Consider the following 18,735-nt stretch of genomic DNA (forward strand, 5'->3'; position numbering starts at 1 on the left):
GTTCAGGCTTCAGTGGGTTTCTGAGGAAAATTGCTCATTTATTTATTTTTTTGGGGGGGGAGGAAAGAGGCTTAAATATTCTAAAAAAGGAAGAAGATGATTAAATGTACAACTTAATTGGAATAGTTTGTATTCACAAATATTCAAAGAATATTTGAATTTATTTTAAATTATCTAGTGTACTATAACTTTTCATTCATTTCCTCATACTTAGTAACACTTAGAGAAAATATCCATCCCAAGAATGACCTCAAAAATTGTGTCAGAGTAGGATTAATGCTGAGATCTTTGCTTTCTTATTAATTTTCAGCTTCTAAACATAGAATAATTAAATTTCTTTTTTAAAACTTATTTTATCTTATCAGTTCTTTAAAAAATATACAGGGAGTTCCTCTGGCAGATTCACAAAGTTTAGAGCAAATGAAGGTGCTTTGAATTGACTCATCATCATTATCATGGTCATCATTTTAAGAGGTGAAGAGAAGAAACAAAATTTCTGTCCCTTAATTAGCTAGTTTTTCAAAGAGAAGAGCAGGTATCAATTTTGTGGTATTTACATGCCATGTCTGGGACTGTATTGCATAAGTGGTGTACTGGGTCATTACTTGTGCTGAGATACTGAAGCATACCTTTCAGATTCCTCTTCAAGAAAAGACTTATTGTCCATCTGCATGGAGTGTGGAAGCTGACAGTCTTCACCTAATAGCACTGTCAGGGTCTGTTGCAGTATTTTCTGCCCTATATCACATGCCCTCATGTGTCCTCTATCCAATTATTGAGCAAGGTGGTGGTAAAAAGTCTGACAATTTTCCTCTGATGGTAATCTTTGGTCCAGATTTTTTTCTTTGGGTTGCAAGAGACTTTGCCAATTCTGCCTTGCAATCTGATGGCACCTCTGTCCCCATCATGCTTCCTCCCATCTCCTTTCTCAGGGTGACTCCCCAGTAAACCCTTTGGACCCCTACTCTCTCTCAGCATTTGCTTCTCAGAGAATTCAAGCTTTGGGCCCTGTGTAAGGAACATCAGTAAGAAGGTAAACCAAATGGGTGAAACATCAAGAAGAGTTAGCTTTGCTTTACCTCTACTCTTTTTTTTTTTTTTGAGAGAGAGAGAGAGCACCTGAGTGGGAGGAGGGAGACGACGGAGAGGAAGGAGAGGATGGGGAGGGGCAGAGGTAGAGGGAGACGGAGAAGCAGACTCCCCGCTGAGCAGGAAGCCCAACGCAGGGCTCAATCCCAGGACTCCGAGATCATGACCTGAGCCAAAGGCAGACGCGTAACCGACTGAGCCACCCCCGGTGCCCCTTTACCTGTACTCTTATATTCATATGTACAGTGATACTTTATGAGATTTTAAGCAGCTATTTGCCTGTATGATTTGGGTGTAGAAGGAAGGAGAACTTTCTGCCTTAGGGTTACAATTAGGCCAGCTGCTTACTTCCAGAGAGAGACATGCTAGAGTGTGGAGGACAAACCTGTCTCTATCTAATAATGATAATAAAATAGTTTCATATTTTTGTTTTGGTTTTGTCCTATATGTTTACATTTCCCTTTTCATGGTAAGAAAGATAGAAATGAAGGCTTTCTGGCCCACTGTCTTTCTTAACAAAAACAGAAATAAGCCTGAGTACTGTTCATAAGAATTTCATCATCCTGCATATGCACATTATGCCTTAAAATGAATTCATCATCATTTAGGGTCCTCCCTATAATCATTTGATTATGCAAAACATATTTACCTAAGAACATTTAGCTCACGGAGTTAAGACCTGACTTAGGTGTCATTATAATCATTATCATCATGTTTAACTGAGTATTTAGTATGTGGTAATTACTGGAATGGGTGTTTTATACAAACTAACTTACAACTTATAAAAGTTCTATGACCTTGATATCATGATGTCCAATTTTCAGATGTGGAAACTAAGCCTGGAGAGTTTAAGTAACATGGCTAAGGTCACACTGTTAAAAATACCAGTTTTGCCGTGTTCATCAGGGCTGACAAATGGATTCATTTTGCCTGGATCCAAGACCATTGCTCTTTTTCTTTCATCTATGAGTTCTATTAATAGGAGCACACGAAAGACTTTATAACACTTCGGATGGATTATGTTTTCGTTTTTTTTCTGAAATGTCTTTCTGGCATGTATAAAGAACACAGATTTCATTGCACAGAATGTATTTTCACTTCTCTGATCAATCAGAAATGTTTATTTCCTTTCTTTTGCTTTTTCTCATCAAGAATGCAGAAGTTATTCTGATTTTCTTTGTCAGGTCCATATTGTTTTTTGGTGTAACTCTTTCCAAGCAACAGCCATTTTCTCATTTCTGAGGTTATATTTTAATTAAAGTAATATAATATTTCTGAGTGACAAGAATGTAGACTATAAGTATGATAGATATGGCTTTGAATCCTGGAGCTGACACTAATACTGGGTATTTGACAATTTATTGTGTGTAAGATTTGAAGGATAACACCATCTTACAGGTTTTCTGTGATGGTTAAAATGAGACCATTTGTCCAACTTTTATTTGTTTAGCTATCATTCATTGCTGACTGTAAAGACAGACACGATCAAGTAAGTGCAACAAAACAGACCCACATGTTATTAAGGCAGCATAAAGATACATAGTATAGGACACTGGACATGGGCAGGGGATTGGACAGGCAAGATTTTCTGGAAGATGTGATACCTGAGTTCAAATCTTAAGTATAAGGAAATATGGCTGAGTAAGAATAAAACAATGAAGACAGAGAATATCAGTCAATGTAGAGGGGAACAATAAAAGCAGTTTTAAAAAGTTGTAGAGAAAACATTGTTTCAGTTGGAGTAATTACCTGTTGTGGGACATAAATTATGAGGCAGTGGGTAGATGGAGTCATGCTATTTAGACATTCATTTGTGTGTATTCAATATCCAACCACTAGAATGATGCCTCATACACAGTAAGTGATTAAGAAGTTACACTTCTCCATTTTCTTCCTCACTTGTTTTTTGCATGTTTATTTATTACTTTTTTTTTTTTTTTAGTACTCCTCTATGACCTACCTAATTTCCTACCAGTCATCAAAATTCACTCATTTGAACTGCCATCATTAGTTGGACATTTACCCTCTTTCTCCCCCTCCTACCCCTCCGCCCCCGGAATCCAGGGTATTTTCCACAGACCCCCTCATTTCTTCTAAGTCACATTGGCTGCCTCCTTATTTCTTATTGGGTATGGATCAGGTCTTAGAAAGTGATATTATAGGTATCTTAAAAGGGTTATCTAGAAAGTTCTGAGGAGAGTGGAAAGAGCAAACTTTTTTATTTTAAAAAATAAGTGTGGAACAAGAGTTAGAATTCTTAAAAACGAAGTGAATAATAATATATTCAGTTATTATAAAGTAGAAAATAATAAATAAGAAATAAAGTAGAAAAACAACTTAGGAAACATGTTCTTTTTAAAATATATTTTAATTGCTATTTTATTTACTTGTTTATATTTATTTTTTCCTTTTTAAAAACATTTTTTATTCAAATATAATTAACATACAGTATTAAATTAGTTTCAGGTATACAATATAATGATTCAACAATTCCATACATTTCTCAGTGCTCATCATGTTAAGTGTACTCTTAATCCCCTTCATCTATTGCACCATTTCTGTTCTTTTTTACATTATTTTGTTTGTTCATTTTGGCTGGGTTTATTTGGGTTGATTGGAAACAGCTCTGGAAAGAATTTTGTAAGAATATTTGAAATAAGTTTATCTGTTGAACTGGAATTCTAGAAAAGAGGTTTGAGGGCAGAGAATCATGTCAGCCATCATTCAAATCATTTTAAAGAGATCTCCTATGTGCAAATGAGAATTATATTTCTCCTTTACCAGATGCTTACCTGGCAAAGGTAACTGCAAAATAATGTCAGGGAACATTTATTTATTTATTTATTTATTTATTTTTGTTCATTCACTCATTTATTCTTTCATTAATTTTACACTTTAGTTACTTAAGCAGCTACTGCTGGTTGAGGTCTGTGCTAGCTGTTCAGCATATGAAGAACTAAAGGTTATTTTTTCAGGAACTTAGCATTTTCAGTGGGAAGGCAGATTCTACACAGATAATTATAGTTCAGTGTAACATGTACTTAAGCAGAAGTGACAATTGGTTGCCCTTGGAGCATAGACATATGAGCCACAATCTGCATAGAAAACATCAGGATAAATACAAATTTTCTGGGTGGTTTACAGAGGAGGAGCTTGAGTCATGGTGCAGAGCCTCAAAAGTATATTACGTAAAGTTGTATACTAAGATTTTGGATTATGGAGTCAGAGGAATGATGCTAAATTTCCCGCCCCCCCCCCCCCATTATTTCTCTCTAGTATCTTACCCCACCGAGCACTTAATAGTACTAGGTGTTGGGTAAGAAATCCATCAACTCACCTTGTCAAGTGCTCATGGCAGCCCTGTGATTTACCACCATTTTACAGATGATGCAACTGGCATAAATAGTTTGTGGCAGGATCCAGGTCATACAAGTATTAGCAGGGATCCTGAACCACATAGTTTGAGTCTAAAGGCAAACTTGGCTTCCAGGAAAGCTAACCTTATCCAATCCCTTTGCTTTATCTAAGCTTTGAATATTAAGGCCTTTGTATAAATGGGATCATTATTGACCTTAAGCCACGTACATGTCAGGTTCTGTATTAGGTAGTTCATAACACTAATAATAATAACAATAGCAATAACAGCAAAATTGGCTACCAGTAATCAAAAATATTTTATACAAAGTAATGCTTTAATCAATATTAAAATTTAGAATGGCTATTTTTATTTGGCAGATGAAGAAGCCTCGGTTTAGCTAGGTATATGATTGTCCAGCCACACAGCTTGATGGTGATAAAACAAATACAGGATCCAGCTTTGTTTCTAGAGACCATACATATCCAGCCTCATCACAGCACTCCCCCCTGCATAAAATGGAAAGATCCACCTCCTCACTAGTCTGCTCCCTACGCTTCCAGCACTGCTGCATGAAAATCTAGAATATGCCTATTATGGCAATGAAGAAATTCTGCAGTTATTCGGAGGCAAGAAATAGCACAAGGCTCTGGAAGAATAATCTGGAAGTGCTTACCTAGGCCCTTAGGGGAAGGCACCCATTAGGCAGCAGCATCCAACAGCACTTTCAATTCCCATTGATTTGGTTACCACCATTATTCAGGTAAAAAATGGCTCCAATAGAGCCCTTTCTAAGATGCACTGTATGTGTACACATGCTCAGAAAACTCCACACATTTACTTATCAGCCCACCTATCATTACTTTGTGGGGCTAGGATGCTATTTTCTCTCTCAAAATATATTTTGAAGCATTGGAGTCAGGTGTGTTGGGTCTCTGTTATTCAGCTGCAAAATATAATATTCATGATTAGGTTTATTTTCCAGCCTCATTTACTTTATTGGAAGTAAAATAAATTGGTATTAGGAAGAATTAAGTAATGATAATTGACATGTGATAAATGAGGTAAATAATTATTATGGTACCTAATATTTATTAAGCCTTTAATATACCAGCATTTTGCTGGCTTTGTCTCATTGAATTTCTGTGATAAACCTAAGGGTATATATTATTACTTTGTTACTTTACAAATTGAGAAGCTATTAAAACATTGTCTTAGTTTATTTGGGCTGTTGCTACAGCAATAGCAGAGACTGAGTGGCTTATAGAGGATAGAACTTGATCTCTCACAGTTCTGGGGGATGGGAAGATGGTGAAATCTTGCTTCCTGGTTTATAGATGACAGTCTTCTTGTTGTGTCTTAACATGGTGGAAGGACAAGGGAGCTTTCTGGTATCTCATTTGTAAGGGACTAATCACATTCGTGAGGGCCTCACCCTCATGACCTAATCACCTCCCAGAGACACCACCACTAAATATCTTGACTGGGGGTTATATGTCACCTTTTGACAGTTTTGGAGAACACAAGCGTTCAGTCTGTAGCAAGCAAACATATTCTAAGGTGACCCCCTCAATGAGTTACAACCTTGTATAACCCTCTCTCCTTGAGTGCAAGCAGAACCTGTGACTTGCCAAAGGTGATACAATTAAGGTCCCAAAGCGTTTGATTTTGAGTTAATCAAAGGAAATCATTCTCGGAGGTTTCATCTAATCAGGTTAATCCTATAAAAGAATGCCATCTGTTCAGCATATGAAGAAGTCATGTTATCTTCTTGATAAGAAGTTAGCATTTTATATGGGAAGGCAGGTTCTAGACAAATAATTATAATTTGTTATGATGTGTAGTACTTAAGCAAAAGTAGCGATTGATTGTCTTGGGGACATGGATATATGGATATATGGGCCACAACCTGCATGGAGAATATCGGTATTGAAAGATGAATGCAAATGTCTGGGTAGACTACAGAGGGGGAGCTTGAGTCGTGGTGTAGAACCTCAGAAGTATAATGCAATGAAGTCAGGTGGCTAAGATTGGTCAGAGAGTTTCTTACTTGCTCTAAAGAAGAAAGGTACCATTTTGTACAGCACAAGGAAATGAATTCTGCCAACTAAGGGAGATGGAAAAAGTATCCTTTCCCAGTCAAGCCTCTAATCAGAATGCAGCCTAACCGATACCTTAACTGCAGCCTTGTGAGATCTGGGTAAAGGACCCACCTAAAATGTGCCAGGACTCCCTAGTCATGGAAACTCTAAGAAAACAAATGTGTTTCTCAGAGTCCATAATCTCTAGAGAGAAAGGGGGTGGGGGGATGGGTTAGCCTGGGGGTGGGTATTAAAGAGGGCACGTACTGCATCAAGCACTGGGTGTTATATGCAAACAATGAATCATGGAACACTACATCAAAAACTAATGATGTAATGTATGTTGATTAACATAGCATAATAATAAAAAAAATAAAAAAACCCAAATATGTATGTTTTTTTAATCATTTTTTGAGGTAAATTTTATGTAGCATAATGTTAACCCATTTTAAAGCATACAATTCAGTGACATTTAGTATATTCACCATTTTGTGCAACCATTACTACATATTATTTGCAAACATTTTCATCACCCCAAAAGGAAACCCGGGACCCAGTAAGTAAGCAGTCATTCCACTCCCCACTTCTTAAAGCCCTTAGCAACTACTAATTTGCTTTGCTTTATAGATTTACCTGTTACGGGTATTTCATGTAAATGGAACCATACACTATGTGACCTTTGTATCTGGCTTCCTTTCGAGGTTCATCTACATTGTAGCAGGTATCAGTACCTCATTTCTTTCTGTCACTGAATAATATCCTGTTGTATGGATATATATTTTATTTATCCATTCATCCATCAATGGCCATTTGAGTTGTTTTCATTTTTCTGGCTATTGTGAATAGTGCTACTATGTATGTGTGTACATGTATTCTGATTGAATATCTGTTTTCAGCTCTTCTGAGTATGTAACTAAGACTGGAATTGCTGGATCTTTTGGAAGTTCTTTCACTGCTTACCTTTTTCAGGAGGAACTGCCACATAGTAATAAATGTGTTTTAAGCCACTAAAGTTGTGGCAATTTGTTAAGCAGTGATAGAAAACAAATGCTCTGAGGAACAACAACAACAAAATTAAGATAAAATGCCCATGTATAGATTAGTACTTAGAAGATCAGGGATTTTGCCTTAGATCTATCTGACGTTAGGTACAAGGATGATAAATACATCCATTTCAGTTCATATTTTCAGCAAAAGTTTGCTGAGTTCCTAATATATATCAGGGATTTTCCCAGTTAAACCTGTGTTTTAACAAGCTTCTGGGAGCTTCTGATGAACAGTAAAGTTTGAGGTCTACTACTGTCTAAGAGTAATCTAGGAATATAAGCTAAGGAAATGGTGGAAATGAACATTCCCTCATTGGATGCACAGTTTACTGTGTGAAAGGATAGATTTAAGCAGACAGTTCCAACATAGTGTAATTGGCAGCTAGAGAGGGTACAAATTATGTTCTGTTAGACTCATAGAAGAATTACACCTTCTTTGGAAACTTGTTTTTTCACAGAGAAGGTGACATGCAAGAAGGGGCTTAAGTAGAATTTCTGCAGTTGATGGAAAAGGATAGCATTTAAGGGGATGCACATATTCTGCGTAAGTGATGGAAGCACAATGATGGATTGGGAAATGGAGGCATACAGGAGAATGGAGGGAAGGGTATCAGAAGCTGAAACTAAACATCTGAGCACCAAGAAGTTTGTGCCTTATCTGTTGCACTTAATGAACCATAAAAGAATATTTAGAAGGAATGGCATCTATTTGGAACTTCATTTCAAAAGCTTCAATTTGGTGAAAGAAAGATGTAGAACATGATTAGGAAGACTTTGTTACATAATTTGCTATTTTAATGAACGGGTAACATCACTAGGCCTCAGTATTCTCTTCTCTAAAATATTAGTATGTGTTAATCCTTTCAACTCCATTAATGGAGTCTGGGTAGGGATCACTTATTTAATGACACTTGTTTTGTTTTTGGGGGGACAGCATTAATTATAATACTGTAAGAAATTGCTCTCTTTATTCAAAATATTAACTCTACTTTGTCCTTCTGAACTATGACTGGTCAATATTTCCTAAGTTAATAAGCATAATAGCATTTAATGAGTTCTTATTATTTGTTAGGAAACATTGTAAGTTCATTGTGTTACTGGATACAATTATATAAACTAATACTTCTCTAATCAGAAGGTTTGAGATTAAGCCAGTGATTCTATATTTCTAACAAGTTCATATGTGATAATGATGCCATTGGACTGAAGACCATACTTTGAGTGGCAAGCATATAAACAACCTTGTTTTGTCAATAAGAAAATAGGATCAAGATGGTAAATAATTTACTGAGACCCTGGAGCTCAACTACATGGAAGTGGTTCAGTCAGGGTCTGAACTCAGGTGTATATCACCAACCACGGAGGAGGCTACCAAGGTGCTGCAAGTTACAGATATTACAGCCAGCAGAGTTAGTTTTGAGGAGGGGGCTGGCCTATCTTAAATGTGAGAATTTACTGGGAAATGGAGGGAAATGCCACTGGGTAACTTGAATACAACCTCTTAATGGATTTTTTTTTTTAAAGCTACTGAATAATTTTGAACTGATAAAGATAGTTCTTAAAGTTTATCTTTTTTAAAAAATTTTTTATTGTTACGTTAATCACCATACATTACATCATTAGTTCTTGATGTAGTGTTCCATGCTTCATCGTTTGTGCACAACACCCAGTGCTCCATGCAGAAGGTGCCCTCCCCAATACCCATCACCAGGCTAACCCATCCTCCCACACCCCTCCCCTCTAGAACCCTCAGTTTGTTTTTCAGAGTCCATCGTCTCTCCTGGATCGTCTCCCCCTCCGATTTCCCCCCCTTCATTCTTCCCCTCCTACTATCTTTTTTTTTTCTTAACATATATTGCATTATTTGTTTCAGAGGTACAGATCTATGATTCAACAGTCTTGCACAATTCACAGCGATCACCATAGCCCATACCCTCCCCAGTGTCTATCACCCAGCCACCCCATCCCTCCTACCCCCGTCCACTCCAGCAAACCTCAGTTTGTTTCCTGAGATTAAGAATTCCTCATATCAGTGAGGTCATATGATACATGTCTTTCTCTGACTGACTTATTTTGCTCACCATAATACCCTCCAGTTCCATCCGTGTCATTGCAAATGGCAATATCTCATTCCTTTTGATGGTAGCATAATATTCCATTGTATATATATACCACCTCTTCTTTATCCATTCATCTGTCGATGGACATCTTGGCTCTTTCCACGGTTTGGCTATTGTGGACATTGCTGCTATAAACATCGGGGTGCACGTACCCCTTCAGATCCCTACTTTTGTATCTTTGGGGTAAATACCCAGTAGTGCAATTGCTGGATCGTATGGTAGCTCTATTTTCAACTTTTTGAGGAACCTCCATACTGTTTTGCAGAGTGGTTGCACCAGCTTGCATTCCCACCAACAGTGTAGGAGGGTTCCCCTTTCTCCACATCCCTGCCAACATCTGTCGTTTCCTGTCTTGTTTATTTTAGCCATTCTGACTGGTGTGAGGTGGTATCTCATTGAGGTTTTGATTTGGATTTCCCTGGTGCCGAGCGACGTTGAGCACTTTTTCATGTGTCTGTTGGCCATTTGGATGTCTTCTTTGGAAAAATGTCTGTTCATGTCTTCTGCCCATTTCTTGATTGGATTCTTTGTTCTTTGGGTGTTGAGTTGGATGAGTTCTTTATAGATTTTGGACACTAACCCTTTATCTGATATGTCATTTGCAAATGTCTTCTCCCATTCTGTCGGTTGTCTTTTGGTTTTGTGGACTGTTTCTTTTGCTGTGCAAAAGCTTTTTATCTTGATGAAGTCCCAATAGTTCATTTTTGCCCTTGCTTCCCTTGCCTTTGGAGATGTTTCTAGGAAGAAGTTGCTTCGGCTGAGGTCAAAGAGGTTGCTGCCTGTGTTCTCCTTTAGGATGTTGATGAACTCCTGTCTCACATTGAGGTCTTTCAACCATTTGGAGTCTATTTTTGTGTGTGGTGTCAGGAAATGGTTCAGTCTCATTCTTCGGCATGTGGCTGTCCAATTTTCCCAACACCGTTTGTTGAAGAGACTGTCTTTTTTCCATTGGGCATTCTTTCCTGCTTTGTCGAAGATGAGTTGACCATAGAGTTGAGGGTCCATTTCTGGGCTCTCTATTCTGTTCCATTGATCTATGTGTCTGTTTTTGCACCAGTAACATACTACCTTGATGATGACAGCTTTGTAATAGAGCTGGAAGTCTGGAATTGTGATGCTGCCAGCTTTGCTTTTCTTTTTCAACATTCCTCTGGCTATTCAGGCTCTTTTCTGGTTCGATACAAATTTTTGGAGTATTTGTTCCATTTCTTTGAAAAAAGTGGATGGTATTTTGATGGGGATTGCATTGAATGTGTAGATTGCTCTAGGTAGCATTGACATCTTCACAATATTTGTTCTTCCAATCCATGAGCGTGGGACGTTTTTCCATTTCTTTGTGTCTTCCTCAATTTCTTTCATGAGTATTTTATAATTCTCTGAGTTCAGATCCTTTGCCTCTTTGGTTAGATTTATGCCTAGGTATCTTATGGTTTTGGGTGCAATTATAAATGGGATCGACTCCTTAATTTCTCTTTCTTCTGTCTTGTTGTTGGTGTAGAGGAATGCCACTGATTTCTGTGCATTGATTTTATATCCTGCCACTTTACTGAATTCCTGTATGAGTTCTAGCAGTTTTGGGGTGGAGTCTTTTGGGTTTTCCACACAAAGTATCATATCATCAGCAAACAGTGAGAGTTTGACTTCTTCTTTGCCAATTTGGATAACTTTGATTTCTTTTTCTCTGATTGCTGTGGCTAGGACTTCTAATACTATGTTGAATAGCTGTGGTGATAGTGGACATCCCTGCCGCATTTCTGACCTTAGGAGGAAAGCTCTCAGTTTTTCCCCATTGAGAATGATATTCGCTGTGGGTTTTTCATAGATGGCTTTTATGATATTGAGGTATGTACCCTCTATGCCTATACTCTGAAGAGTTTTGATCAAGAAAGGATGCTGTACTTTGTCAAATGCTTTTTCTGCATCTGTTGAGAGGATCATATGATTCTTGTTCTTTCTTTTGTTAATGTATTGTATCACGTTAATTGATTTGCGGATGTTGAACCAACCTTGCAGCCCGGGGATAAATCCCACTTGGTCGTGGTGAATAATCCTTTTAATGTACTGTTGGATCCTATTGGCTAGTATTTTGGTGAGAATTTTTGCAGCCATGTTCATCAAGGATATTGGTCTGTAATTCTTTTTGATGGGGTCTTTGGTTTGGGGATCAAGGTAATGGTGGCCTCATAAAACGAGTTTGGAAGTTTTCCTTCCATTTCTATTGTTTGGAACAATTTCAGAAGAATAGGCATTAATTCTTCTTTAAATGTTTGATAGAATTCCCCTGGGAAGCCATCTGGCCCTTGGCTTTTGTTTGTTGGGAGATTTTTGATGACTGCTTCAATTTCCTTAGTGGTTATAGGTCTGTTCAGGTTTTCTATTTCTTCCTGGTTCAGTTTTAGTAGTTGATACATCTCTAGGAATGCATCCATTTCTTCCAGGGTATCTAATTTGCTGGCATAGAGTTGCTCATAATATGTTCTTATAATTGTTTGTATTTCTTTGGTGTTGGTTGTGATCTCTCCTCTTTCATTCATGATTTTATTGATTTGGGTCCTTTCTCTTTTCTTTTTGATAAGTCTGGCCAGGAGTTTATCAATCTTATCAGTTCTTTCAAAGAACCAGCTCCTAGTTTCGTTGATCTGTTCTACTGTTCTTTTGGTTTCTATTTCATTGATTTCTGCTCTGATCTTTATGATTTCTCTTCTCCTGCTGGGTTTAGGCTTTATTTGCTGTTTTTTCTCTTGCTCCTTTAGGTATAGGGTTAGGTTGTATATTTGAGACCTTTCTTGTTTCTTGAGAAAGGCTTGTATTGCTATATACTTTCCTCTTAGGACTGCCTTTGCTGCATCCCAAAGATTTTGAATAGTTGTGTTTTCATTTTCATTGGTTTCCATGTATTTTTTTAATTCTTCTTTAATTTCCTGGTTGACCCATTCATTCTTCAGTAGGATGCTCTTTAGCCTCCATGTATTTGAGTTCTTTCCGACTTTCCTCTTGTGATTGAGTTCTAGTTTCAAAGCATTGTGGTCTGAAAATATGCAAGGAATAATCCCAATCTTTTGGTACCGGTTGAGACCTGATATGTGACCTAGGATGTGATCTATTCTGGAGAATGTTCCATGGGCACTAGAGAAGAATGTGTATTCCATTGCTTTGGGATGGAATGTTCTGAATATGTCTGTGAAGTCCATTTGGTCCAGTGTGTCGTTGAAAGTCTTTATTTCCTTGTTGATCGTTTGCTTAGATGATCTGTCCATTTCAGTGAGGGGGGTGGTTAATGTCCCCTACTATTATTGTATTGTTGTCAGTGTTTTTCTTTGCTTTTGTTATTAATTGCCTTATATAATTGGCTGCTCCCATGTTAGGGGCATAGATATTTACAATTGTAGATCTTCTTGTTGGATAGACCCTTTAAGGATGATATATGTCCTTCTTCATCTCTTATTACAGTCTTTGGTTTAAAATCTAATTTGTCTGATATAAGGATTGCCACCCCAGCTTTCTTTTGGTGTCCATTAGCATGGTAAATGGTTTTCCACCCCTTCACTTTCAATCTGGGGGTGTCTTTGGGTCTAAAATGAGTCTCTGACAGACAGCATATCAATGGGTCTTGTTTTTTTATCCAATCTGATACCCCGTGTCTTTTGATTGGGGCATTTAGCCCATTTACATTCAGGGTAACTATGGAAAGATAGGAATTTAGTGCCACTGTATTGCCTGTAAGGTGACTGTTACTGTATATTGTCTGTGTCCTTTCCGGTCTATGTTGCTTTTAGGCTCTCTCTTTCCTTAGAGGACCCCTTTCAATATTTCTTGTAGGGCTGGTTTCATGTTTGCAAATTCCTTTAGTTTTGTTTGTCCTGGAAGCTTTTTCCCTCTCCTTCTATTTTCAGTGACAGCCTAGCTGGATAGAGTATTCTTGGCTGCATATTTTTCTCATTTAGTGCTCTGAGTATATCCTGCCAGTCCTTTCTGGCCTGCCAGGTCTCTGTGGATAGGTCTGTTGCCAATCTAATGTTTCTACCATTGTAGGTTACAGAGCTCTTTTCCCGAGCTGCTTTCAGGATTTTCTCTTTGTCTCTGAGACTCATAAGTTTTACTATTAGATGTCGGGGTGTTGACCTATTTTTATTGATTTTGGGAGGGGTTCTCTGTGCCTCCTGGATTTTGATGCCTCTTTCCTTCCCCAAATTAGGGAAGTTCTCTGCTATAATTTGCTCCAGTATATCTTCTGCTCCTCTCTCTCTTTCTTCTTCTTCTGGGATCCCGATTATTCTAATTTTGTTTTGTCTTATGGTATCGCTTACCTCTTGAATTCTGCCCTTGTAATCCAGTAGTTGTTTATCTCTCTTTTACTCAGCTTCTTTATTTGCCATTATTTGGTCTTCTATATCACTAATTCTCTTTTCTGCCTCATTTATCCTAGCAGTTAACACCCCCATTTTTTTTTTTAAAGATTTTATTTATTTATTTGAGACAGAGAGAATGAGAGAGAGAGAGCACATGAGAGGGGGGAGGGTCAGAGGGAGAAGCAGGCTCCCTGCTGAGCAGGGAGCCCAATGCGGGACTCAATCCAGGGACTCCAGGATCATGACCTGAGCCGAAGGCAGTCGCTTAACCAGCTGAGCCACCCAGGCGCCCAACGCCCCCATTTTTGATTGCACCTCATTAATAGCCTTTTTGATTTTGACTTGGTTAGATTTTAGTTCTTTTATTTCTCCAGAAAGGGTTTCTCTAATAACTTCCATGGTTTTTTAAAGCCCAGCTAGTATCTTTAAAATCATGATTCTGAACTCTAGGTCCAAAATCGTACTACTGTCCATATTGAGTAGGTCCCTGGCAGTTGGTACTACCTCTTGTTCTTTTTGTTGAGGTGATTTTTTCTGTCTTGTCATTTTGTCCAGCGGAGAAGAGATGAATGAGAGAACAAAATGCTAACAGGGTAACAACATCCCCAGAAAGTATACTCTAAACAAATCAGAAAAGACCTGAAGCCGGGGGAAAAGAAAGGGAAAGAAAGAAAAAAGAAAAAAAAAAAAAAAAGAAAAAGAGAAAATGAAACAAAAACAGAACGAAACAAAACAAAAAAAACAGAATATGATCAGATATGATTAGGTTGGTACATAGATCATTGCCACACACTAGATTTTGGCTGTATTTTGGTCTGTTAGAAGAAAGTGCCTTCCAAAATTTTAAAGAAAGAAAAACTTATATATGTACACAAATAAGGGTTGATATCATGAAGGGATGGAATATGACTGTAAAGATGAAAATTATTAAAAAAATTATAAAAGGAATTGATAAGTTGTTTGAAAAAAGAAAGAAGAGGATTTAAAAAAAAAAAGAAGAAGGGAGAGAATGTGATCAGGCAGGAGACTAGAACAAAGCATACACTAGAGATTTAGGGTATATTTTAATCTGTTAGAAGAAACTGTATCTCGAAATTTTAAAGAGAGAACAACTTACATATACATATGCCAAAAATAAGGGTAACTACTCTGAAGGGATAGAATATGACTCTAAGAGTGAAAAATAAAAATGTTTTTTAAAAAAGGGATTGATAACATGTTGGTTGAAAAAGGGAAAAAAATTTTCAAAAAAAAAATGACTTTGAAAGACTAAAGAATCATGGTAAAAAAGCCATGAATTCTATGTGCAGTATTCCCCTAGATCTGGAGTTCTGCCGTTCTCATTGATCGGTAAACCTGGTCTTGGCTGGCTGTTCTTGCTGATCTTCTCGGGGAGGGGCCTGTTGCCGGGGTTCCCAAATGTCTTTGCCAGAGGCGGAAATGCCCCACCCTTGCCTGGTCCGCGCTAGGTAATCTGCTTGGGTTTGCTCTTGGGAGCTTTTGTTCCCTGCAAGCTTTCCATTCGGCTTTGGAGGACGAGAGTGAAAATGGCGGCCTCCCAATCTCTGCCCTGGAGGAGCCCAGAACTGGGGGCCCCATTCCTCAGTGAGCCCCCAGAGAAAAGCAGTCAATCACTCCCGTCTCCCTGGTCTCCGGCCGCACTCCGTGCTCACCTGGCCTGTGACCGAGCGTTTCTATCTCTGGCACCTGACCCCATGTGGAGTCTCCAAACCCAGCAGATTCCTGTGGTGTGCTCCCGCGCCGCTCCTCTCAGGGGAGGAAGGGGAGTCTCCCCGGATCTGCCACTTGTTGGGTCCCTGCCGGAGGAGCAGTGGCCCAACTCTGCTGTGGATCACGGTTTATGGCAACCCCGAGCTGAGAGCCCACACCTCGGTTCCGTTTGTGCAGCCGGCTTCCCCACTCCGATACCTGGGAGCTCTGCCACACTCAGGCACCCCCGGTCTTTCTGTGACCCCAAGAGTCCTGAGACCACACTGTCCCACAAGGTTTCCACCCCCGTTTAGCCACTGGAGCAACATCCCTCAGCGGAGCAGACTTCTAAAAGTTCCGATTTTGTGCTCTGTGGCTGTATCACTTGCCAGAAGCGGCGGACTGAGGCCTCCTCCCCCACTATCTATCCTCCCTAATATCGCCTCATATTCAATTCTCTGCACGTCCTACCTTCCAGAAAGTGGTCGCTTTTTTGTTTAGAGAGTTGTTGCTATTCTTTTCTTCGATCTCCTGTTGAGTTCGTAGGTGTTCAGTATGGTTTGATCCCTATATAGCTGAATTCCTGGGACCAGACGAAATCCAGATCTCCTACTCCTCTGCCATCTTGCTACACCCCCCTTAAAATTTATCTTTAATAAAAATTAATTAATAGAATGCCATGATAAAGTTTTAAGACTCAGTCACCTGAGAAATATATAAATCTTAATTATTATTTTACAGATAGGAAAACAGGCCTAGAGAAGAGCCCCAGGGAGAATATGTAAATCTAGCATCAAGCTTGGCCTTACTCATGGTGCTCTATCCATTGTCAGGGCTCAATAAGAGTTTAAATGTAAAGATATAAAATTGTTAGTATAAAATACAGAATAAAAAGAAAGACAAAGTCACAGGACATTTGCACATACTCTGCAATATTCTGTGTTTCTATATGTGTTATGTTTTTGTTTTTATGTATAAGCCCTGTTTTAAAATTATGGTTTCTTGTTCTTAAAGTTAATGAAACAGTCTATAAACAACTTGATAAAAAAGTACTAAATATTGAAACATTTTCTGGGTTAATTTTGGTGCACGCTAAGGAGAATATTATGCTGCAATATGAGCATAGTTTGGGGCTTGGGAAGGAATTGATACTTAACTCTTACACATGAAAATATCCAATTGGGTGAGGCAGATATTGGCAAATCTCACCAAAGGGCCATGATTTCAAGCTCAAACTTTTTCTTTGCCATTCTTTTCTGGTTTATTAACACATGGCAGGGTATTGGCAAGTTCACTGAGTGCCAGAAAACTCATGGGTGAGTGTCAAATGTTTGTGTTGCTTTTCGAGTCAGAGGGGTCCCTGTAATCTCTTCTGAAACCCCAACAATGAACTAAAATAGAGACTACTTCAGTTAGCATAATTCAAGGCAGCCAAGCTAAAAGTTATTTGGAACTTTGTCTTATTTGTAAGATTTGCTCTTCACTAAACCTACAATCATTAGAGATCATCACTCTGGAGCCATAGCTGAGCTAACAGAACACGGCAAGGAGCAGAGTGCTACTTCTGGCTTTTCATTTTCAGAAGCACTGTCAGAGCTAATCTTTAAGTAGAAAAAGCACATGATTTCAATTAGTTTCTAGGGAATAGCAACCTGGAAACTAATTTATTTGATATCTTGAAGTCTCAAATTGTTCTTAGGTACCACAACCATGGAAGCTGAAGAAACCATTAACTTTATCACCATCTTTTATGTATCTTCTGAGCTATAGCCAGAAATATATACACATAACACACACAATTTGTTGAAGAAATGAGAGGGTCCAGGGCATTTTGATGATTCTGACAATTTGTGTTCAGGTATTTTGAGATTCCCTTTCTTGGAGAACTATTTTTGATGTAGATAACTGGATGCAGACAACAGAAATTCAATAATACTATTATTTGGGAGGGGGATAAAGTAAAAGGGGTGAAGAATATGTTAATAAAGGGGTGTCTGAGTGGCTCATCCGGTTAAGCGTCTGCCTTTGGCTCAGGTCATGCTCCAGGGTCCTGGGATCAAGCCCCATATCGGGCTCTGTGCTCAGCAGGAAGCCTGCTTCTCCCTCTCCCTCTGCCTGCCTACTTGTGATCTCTCTCTTTCTCTCTGTCAAATAAATAAATAAAATCTTAAAAAAAGATGTTAATACATATCTCAGTCATATGCTTCTTCTATTCCCTACCCCTTCTTCCATTATATAAAAGTAATATAGGGAAGTTCTCAGTTAAGCAGTACTAAACAGAAACCTTTATGATTACCATAGGGCCTCACCAGTCTTCCATTATAAGACCATATAATTTAGGACTTTAGTGTGCTCATGGGATCACCCCAAAAAATAGGGGCACAGGCAAGGTATCCAGCATTCCACCAGCCTTGAATTTTCTTTTAAACTACCCCTCTATCATGGATTCTTCCTTTGGTTTGTTAGAACTTTCCATGTCCCTTTCTTGGACAAGCTCATATACAGAATCTGTATGTTGAATGAACTGGTCTCCTAGAATCAATTTATCAGCTTAAGTCATGGTTAGATGTTACTCTTTTCTGGGGAAAAGTATTTCTCATAAGGATTCCTTTCCTGGTCCTTAAAATCCATCTTTTCTGAACTTTTCCAGGAGGTACACACCCCATGGCTGAAGCTTAGTATCCCAGACTCAAATGCCCCTCGGACTCATTATTGCTACCTACTTTTTTTTTTGTCACAAATAGAAGGCAGAACCCTAGACCTGACTCCTAATTGTCCAATTATTCTCTTTATTTAAAATATTCTCTTGTGTGACCTTGGGAAAATCAACTTATTTCTGAGTCCTATTGCCCCTTATTTCTAAAGTGCAATGACTTAAAATGTTGTTCTCACAAGTCTCTATATCACTATCAAATTATAGTGCTAAGGAAGTAAAGATGAAATATGGTGTGCATTACAGAGTGAGGGAATATCAATCCTAGAAAC

This window comes from Mirounga angustirostris, unplaced genomic scaffold, assembly GCF_029215605.1.
Source record: "Mirounga angustirostris isolate CCGP_5_RB_7025 unplaced genomic scaffold, mMirAng1.0.hap1 SCAF_16, whole genome shotgun sequence".
Classification (NCBI taxonomy): domain Eukaryota; kingdom Metazoa; phylum Chordata; class Mammalia; order Carnivora; family Phocidae; genus Mirounga; species Mirounga angustirostris.